Source organism: Delphinapterus leucas, chromosome 12 (assembly GCF_059928025.1).
Source record: "Delphinapterus leucas isolate spDelLeu-1000000601 "Yukka" chromosome 12, BTC_Dleu_Yukka2, whole genome shotgun sequence".
NCBI lineage: Eukaryota > Metazoa > Chordata > Mammalia > Artiodactyla > Monodontidae > Delphinapterus > Delphinapterus leucas.
Window position 1 is genome coordinate 7,877,990 of NC_143140.1, and position 8,242 is coordinate 7,886,231.

Consider the following 8,242-nt stretch of genomic DNA (forward strand, 5'->3'; position numbering starts at 1 on the left):
CTGTGAACTCTAAATTAGCAAATACTGACCTACTGCTCCTAGGGGAAATACAACGTTAGGTTCCTGCAAGGCTCTGGTCACATTTCCCTTAACCAAAGCACCATTTTCATTATATAGATTCATTTGTTAATGTCCTTGTAAAATGAGCCAGTCTTAATAGTGTGAAAAACTTGCTCTTCCACATAAGCCTTTTTCTAACACTTAGTGGTTATTTAAAAAAATCATTCCACAGCTTCCTGATCTGCAAAACCTGTCTTGCCTGCAAGTTTAAATATGTTCCGTGTGTATCAAAGGTGATGTGTGTACCCAAGGTCAAATGTGCAAGCCAGTCAGCACGAGTCGGAGAAGGCTTAACATTTTCTGACCCTGGATATAAGTGACTAAATTTTTTTGGCTTTCTGCCTTATAACAAGGCTGTTCACTACACTCTTTTTAGTGATCATCATCCCATGAATCCACATGGTCACATGTCCATCTTTTCCATAGCTTCATCACGCCGTATAGCTGTTACTTTAGCATTTTCTGGAGTGGCCCTATGTACGGATCAGTGAGTTTCCCCCTCCTCTTTCTGGATGTGTTGATCCATTAACAATTAGCTCATGACCATCAGCACTCTAACTCATATCTGAACAAAGCTTATCTAACGCATGACCTCCTTGCACTTAGGAATACTAGGCAGCGTGTCAGCACTATGCTTGTGGCCCCATGTAAACAGTGAAATCACCAACAAAAAGAAAAAAGTGCAAAAAATGTGACACTAAATAGACCACAAAAAAGACACTTGTTTATATTATGAGAGCCGAAGCTAGAAGGCAGGGGGTCACCTTGTTTGGGCTTCAGCTGAAGTGTGCACATCAAGTGACTCACATTTTTTACCACTCTACGTATGTTGGTAGATGACTGTGAGAATGCCACCAGTGTTGATTTGGGGGTTACAAATAAGTTTTACTGAATAGATGAATTTGCAAACATGGAATCCACCAATAATGAGGATCAATGCTATTTTTCTTCTACTAAATAGTGGGAGCTCAATAAATGTTTGCTGACAGGATGAAGAGTGCATGCTATGTGTGGAGCTATTTCTCAAGGTGCAATGAATTAAAACTCCTTATTAGAGACTATAAATTTGACAAAATTTTATGCCAAAAAGTCTAAAATTCAGAGAAAAATATTGTGTGCATACTATATATATATATTATGCTCCCCACTTACAAGTTTCTTAATGCTTTTTTCAAGCATGGTCTAACCAATCTTCATTCCATATATTAAAGGACTTTTGTGTGAGTAAAACTATAGGATATATCTGTAAGTGGCGATCACCTCTGAAAGAAAAGCAAACTAGCAACGCCAGCACTCTCTGGTGCAAACTACCGAAAGGTCCTGTTTTTAATAAAGAAACAAAGACACTTGAAGGTCACCATATCCACAATGTACATTTACCATAAAATCTAATTAAGACATATGAAAAACAGTTCTTTATGCATGACAGTGTGTAACTTTACCCAGAAGTCAGCACAACTTGCTGACATATGTACACTTCAGGTTACTTTTCAATTAGCAGAGACTTTGAATTGACCCACACTTACCCTCTTGCTTTGTTCTCTTTGTGTCGAGGACAAAACCTTTCAAATGTTTGTAGATCTAGTGATATGGTCTAGAAACATGACTAAATAGCGAAGCTAATGTGCTAGTGGGGGGACTCAAATCTACTGTCATCACCAACTAATATAATTTATTTAGTCAACAAATTTTCATGGAGTGCAAATATTCATTGAAAACAGTCCAGGCCTGTATTAAGTGCCAGGAATAAATAGTGACTAATACAGGTATGGTTCCATCCCTACAGAATGAGTAGTCTACCAGAAGAGACATACCATTAACGAGTAAAAAAGAGAAATAATAGTATAAATATAGATTGTGAAGGGCATCACAGAAGAAGTAAGTCTAGAGAAGGGAGAGAATAATTGTTGTAGTGATGTGGGGGCAGAAGTTAGATGGATTTCTGTAAGAGCTTCGTTAAGAAGGGGATTTTTTGAACTGAAGTTTAACAACAAAATGATCCTCCGATGGTAAGAGTTATGGGAAGCCTACTGCAGGTCCAGGGAACAGCAAGTGGGAAGGTTCTGAGGTTGCTGTGAACTTGCCTTGTTTTAGCAACTGTCAAGCAGCCACAGTGAGCAAGAGTAGTTGGCACAAAGAGCTGCCAGAGATTTGGCCATTGGTAGACCACACGGGGCCTCTCAAGACACAGTAAGAGGTTTGAAGCTGATTCTAAGTATATTTGGAAGAGTGTTAAAAATGTAGTTTAAAGAGACTATTTAGGTTGCTGGCTGGACAATTCATGGGAGGGTGCAAGTTAAGAGTCAGGGAGACCAGTTAGGAGCTGTTGCAGTAGTCGAGGTAAGAGAACATGGTGATTTTTTTCCTGATTGTCTCCAAAATGATTTCTTAAAAAATGAAGTCTAGTTGATTTATGATATTTTATTAGTTTCAGGTGTATGGCATAGTGATTCAATATTTTATATAATATACTACATATAAAGTTATTACATGATAATGGCTATATCCCCACGTGCTGGACAGTATATATCCTTGTTGCTTATTTATGTCACACATAGTAGTTTGTGTCTCTTAATCCCCTACCCCTACCTTGACACCCTCCCTTTCCCTCTCCCCACTGGTAACCACTAGTTGGTTCTCTATATCTGTGAGTTTGTTTCTGTTTTGCTATAAATAATAGCTTCATTTGTTTCATTTTCAAAATTCTACATATATGTGATAACATACAGTATTTGTCTTTCTCTCTCTTATTTCACTAAGCATAAGACACTCTAGCTTCATCCATGTTGTTGCAAATGGCAGAATTTCATTCTTTTTTATGGTGAGTAACCTTCCATTGTATATATATTCTTTAATCATTTGTCTGTTGATGCTGCTTAGGCTGCTTCCGTACTTTGGCTATTGTAAATAATGCTTCTATGAACATTGGGGTGCATGTACCTTTTCTAATTAGTTTTTCATTTTTTCAGGTATGTACCCAGTAGTGGATTGCTGGATCATATGGTAGCTCTATTTTTAGTCTTTTAAGAAACCTCCGTACTGTTTTCCACAGTGGCTGCACCAATTTACATTCCCACCAACAGTGCGAGAGGGTTCCCTTTTCTCCACATTCTTGTCAACATTTATTTGTAGACTTTTTGATGATGGCCATTCTGACAGGTGTGAGGTGATATCTCATTGGGATTTTGATTTGCATTTCTCTAATAATTAGTGATGTTGAGCATCTTCTCCTGTGCCTGTTAGAGAGGATGATGATCCTTTTTTTAACTGAAGTATAGTTGATTTATAATGTTGCGTTAGTTCCTGGCGTATAGCAAAGTGATTCAGTTATACATACACACACACACACACACATATATATATATACACACACACACATATATATATTCTTTTTCATATTCTTTTTCATTACGGTTTATTACAGAATATTAAATATACTTCCCTGTGCTATACAGTAGGACCATGTTGAATGGCCTTGTTTACGAAACAGAAACAGACTCACAGACATAGAAAACAAAGTTAAGGTTACCAAAGGGGAAAGGGGGTAGAAGAGGTATAAGTTTGGAGTTTGGGATTAGCAGGTACAAACTACTATATATAAAATAGAAGATGGTGATCTTGACTTGGTTCATGGCAGTGGAGGTGAAGAGTGTGTGGCCTTTGATATATTTTAAATGTTGAATGAAATGGATTTACTGCTGGATTTCAGTGGCGGAGAGGGAAAGAGAGGGGATAGAGGGTTACTCTTAGTCTTCTGGCTTGGTTAGCTGGGAAGGTGGTGCTGCTATCCACTAAAGAAGGAAGATGGCTGTCTGCCTTTGAGACATCCAACTCAAGTTGGCAATCAGTTTATACAACAAGGATGATCAAAATGGGCATTGCAAGCGGGTAGGTGACTCTTGCACTTACAGGAATGGATGGGATCATCTTGGAGAGGAAGTAGGGCATAATGAGAAGAGGACCTAGAAGTAGTTCAGAGAAGCTTCAAAGTTTAATAGAGAAGGATCCCAAATAGTCATGGGAAGCTTAAACAGAGGTATAGGAGCAGCATGGTATAAGGGAAAGGGTTTCTGATTCCACTAATTGCTTGGCAGTCTGAAGTTGAGTTCTAGCCTCATCTCTACCATGAACTAATAATGAGAAGCAATGAGTTCTAGATGGATCGTCTGATTTGGAGTCATGTAAATCTAGGCTCAGAATCCAAAGCTAGAATTTACTGGCCGAGAGCAAGTTTTCCAGCTTTCTTAATCTGTTAAACTATAGGTTTTACTTGCAGGATTGTTATAAGACATAGATATAATGAAGATAATTCTCTTACTGTGGTGTTTAGCACATAATATGCCCTAATTTTCCCTTTCTTTCTCTCTCTCTCCCTTTCTTTTTCTTTCTTTCTTTCTTTCTTTCTTTCTTTCTTTCTTTCTTTCTTTCTTTCTTTCTTTCTTTCTTTCTTTCCCTCTTTTTTTTCCTTCCAGTTTTATTGACATACAGCACTGTATAATTTTAAAGTGTTATTCTGTTCTCAGCCATTACCTTTTACTTCTTAGATGATCTCCAATGTTTCTTCAAAAATATCTCCCTGTATATTCTATTTATCTTTTTTTCCACTCAACATTTAGACTTGGAAAAATGTAATAAATACTTGTTTGAAATGTGAAACACCAAGTGAAACAGCAAAGCCATAGGAACTCATTTTATGAAAGGAAGCGAATGATTAAATGGACTGAAAAATAAGAGCAAGAATATTTTATACAAGGGAAAATAAATGTTCCAATTAGTTACACACTGAGAAGTGTGGGCAAGGACGTCTGAGATACTTCAAATATGACCCCCCAAAATTACGAGTATGTGGCTTCAAGGAGTAGTGACCCAGAGATGACACAACTCTGTGCCCCAAAGCAGCCTGTCCCCAGGGTGGAGAAGCAGCGTTCTCGCTGTGGCGGAGGTGACAGCTTGCTGCAAACGTTGGCTGGCACAGGGCTTGTCACAGATCAGAGGTTCTCTTCCTCTCCTGTAGTAACTAAAAACTCATGGCCATTAAGAAAAAACCTTTAGGAGAAGAAAATGACTTGAACATACTGTTGGAGAATCTGCTTTTTAGTAGCTCTAATTTCATTTAAATCTCATAAACTACAAGCACAATCCAATTACCATGAGTGGGGATGTATTCATCTCCTGCACCTCATACCTGTGAGATCTTGTTCCGTGACCTGTGAGGCTTCAGTGTGAACCCCAGGCTCACCTTTTTTGCTACCAGCAGACTTATCTCCCATCTGTAGGTGGCAGTAAGTTATTACCGGTTTTGTTACTCTGCTCAGTGGAAGATTCAATCCAGTTTAGAGAAACAGAATATAAAGAGAATATTGTTCTACCTTTGGGCCAATTTAAAAAACAATAACTCTCAGGTTTTTTTCAAGGGAAGTTTGGTTCCTTCTCCCATTTTAATTTGAGGTAAAATCGAAGTACTTATGTATTCTCAGTGGACTCTTTCTCTAGAATAAACTTATGTTCACATCAGGTTAAACAAACCTAGAACGAGAGTAAAGCTCAGCAGCTCAAGAAGCCCACTGTTTCTTAAGGTGATGTGTCGAAGCAAGATTAGTTCAGATCTTAAAGCCTGTTGTTACATTAAGCAAAAGCATTTTGCTTTTAAGCATATAAATATAGAACATCAAATAATCATTTTTCCAATTCCACAGTACAAATTATTTCTTTCTAGAGCACTCACTGATTTCCATCCTCAGTGTTTAAAAGAAACAAAAAACACCACGCATGAAAAAGAAAAGGAATTGTTGAATTGCCTTTCTTTTCTGCTTTGTCCTCTGCCCTGTGGTTGTTCATATGCAATGCCTGCTTCCTCACAGATGGAATCCACCAGTCCTGCCATTAAGGGGGACACAGCAGGACCTGTACAGGATTTGTTGAAGCTGAAGCCGACTTTACAATGTAGCTCTGAGCCTTGAAGCAGCATAAGTCACACCAGAAACACCAGATCCACAAGTATAAGGCAACTAGAGTGAAACATGAATTTCCCCCTCACACTTCTCCTCTTGTTAGTACAATTAAAACTACAACCAGCTCCTTTATTGCTTGTGATTTACCACTTAGCCAAGTAAAATGACAATTTCAGGCTACAGTAGACAGAGCCATAGAAAAAAGAAAACAGAGCCAATCAGGTTAGGCAACTGCTGTCATGTTATGCCAGCAGAGGCTGCCAGGTTTCTAAAGGAAAAACAATCTTTCCAGCACAGTGCATACCTTGCACTTCCGCTTAGCTTAGCTTCACGGACACTTCCTATTCCAGTAAGCCTGCTTGTACTGCTTTTATTATCTGGTTTTGGATCCTTCTAAAAGCATTTACTAGGGTGGGCTATTTTTTCTTTTTAATGGCTTGGGGATAAATACTTAGCATCCCCTTGCCTGGGCTAGCAGAATGCTTTTGGTCTATGAGAGCCTTTCTATTCATGTATTTGCTATGTATAGGGTGGGATTCTTCCTTTGTGCTGGGTAGCTACTGTCACAAGCTTGGTTCCTGTACAAAAGTCAGGAAGACAGGGATTCTGTCATTTTCCAATCTTTATTACAGCAACTGGCAGAAGACAAGACAGGGTGACACCTATGTGTTCAAATGTAGGCTTTGCTGCCCCAGCAATCTAACAGTTAATATTTATGCACTGTTTTTTTTTTTTTTTTTTTTTTGCGGTACGCGGGCCTCTCACTGTTGTGGCCTCTCCCGTTGTGGAGCACACGCTCCGGACGCGCAGGCTCAGCGGCTGTGGCTGACGGGCGCAGCCGCTCCGCGGCATGTGGGATCTTCCCGGACCGGGGCACGAACCCGTGTCCCCTGCATCGGCAGGCGGACTCTCAATCACTGCGCCACCAGGGAAGCCCTATGCACTGTTTTAATTCTTATTTTTAAGTGGTTTGTTTTTCATTTTAACAGAATGGTTCAAAAATTCAAAATTCATTTCAGTTTTGATGAGCAGGGAAGGCCTGACCTTTTACCAAGCACTCAGGCACCAAACTGTCCTTCTTTCTTAAGAGTCGACTGGTCACCACAGGGGTCTGCAGGGCAGTGTGTAACTACCCATTCACTAGCAGAACCTCTAGTCATCCCAGCTCCAACTACTGCCTAAATCGTTTTCTTGTGGAGAAGAGCATGGTAGCTGTGTCAGTTAGATTGATTGACTAACTTCAGTAAAAATGTAAATAGCTCCATGGTTTAGCTTTTGGAACTGCCTTGGTGTTTGTATGATCTGGGGAAATAGCCAGAATCTTCTTGTCGCAGGGAGCTAGGAAGAAGGGGTAAGTTACATCCAGAAGATGGAGCTTGTACAGAAGATGTCATGTGTACCACATGAAAAGGATCATGAGGATTTAAGAAAACATTATTGAAAGAACAAGTGGCATAGGATTCAAACAGACTTGGGCTAAAATCCCAGCTAAGTCACTATGACACTTATTCTACAAACTTCAACAAGGTGTTTAACCTCTTTGAGCTTCAGTTTCCTTATTGTGTAAAATAGAGGCTGTAATGTCTCCTCTAAAAAGGTACATCAACTAATGAGATAGAGTACTCAGCACCATTCACAAAACATAGTAAAGCACTTCAAAAGTGGTAGCTGCCCAAACAACAGCAACAGCAATGAGTCATTTCAGTAGAACCTCCCATTGGATGCAGTGTAGAGCTGAGGTTAAGCAGCCTGCCTGAATCATAAACCCACCTCCACCACCGGTGTGACCTTGGATAGATTGCTTAACCTCCCTGTGTCTTAGCTTTTGCCATAAATACCATGGAGATAGCCATAGAAGGAACTTTATTGCATTATTGCAAAGGTAAGTTGAAACAATGCATATAGAATAATTAAGACAGTGTAACCAATTAAAGATGCCAGTTATTTTTACTATTATTCTCTCTGCCCCCAACCTCATGGTCATCTGGAAATAGCGTAGAGGTAATCCATGTAGTTAGAGATGACAACAGGACATGTCTTTAAAACTCAGATGTAGCCACACCCAGGGATTTCTCTGCAGGGAAGAGAGAGGCAGTGACTCAATGACACAGGTGATATTCTAGGAATCACAGGAAGCTACCTTGCTCTGAATATTTGCATCAAAGCATGGATGTGAGTCTGACACAAGTGAGTATTAAGCAAGGCTGGATAATTTTTTTGGACTTCCTGAC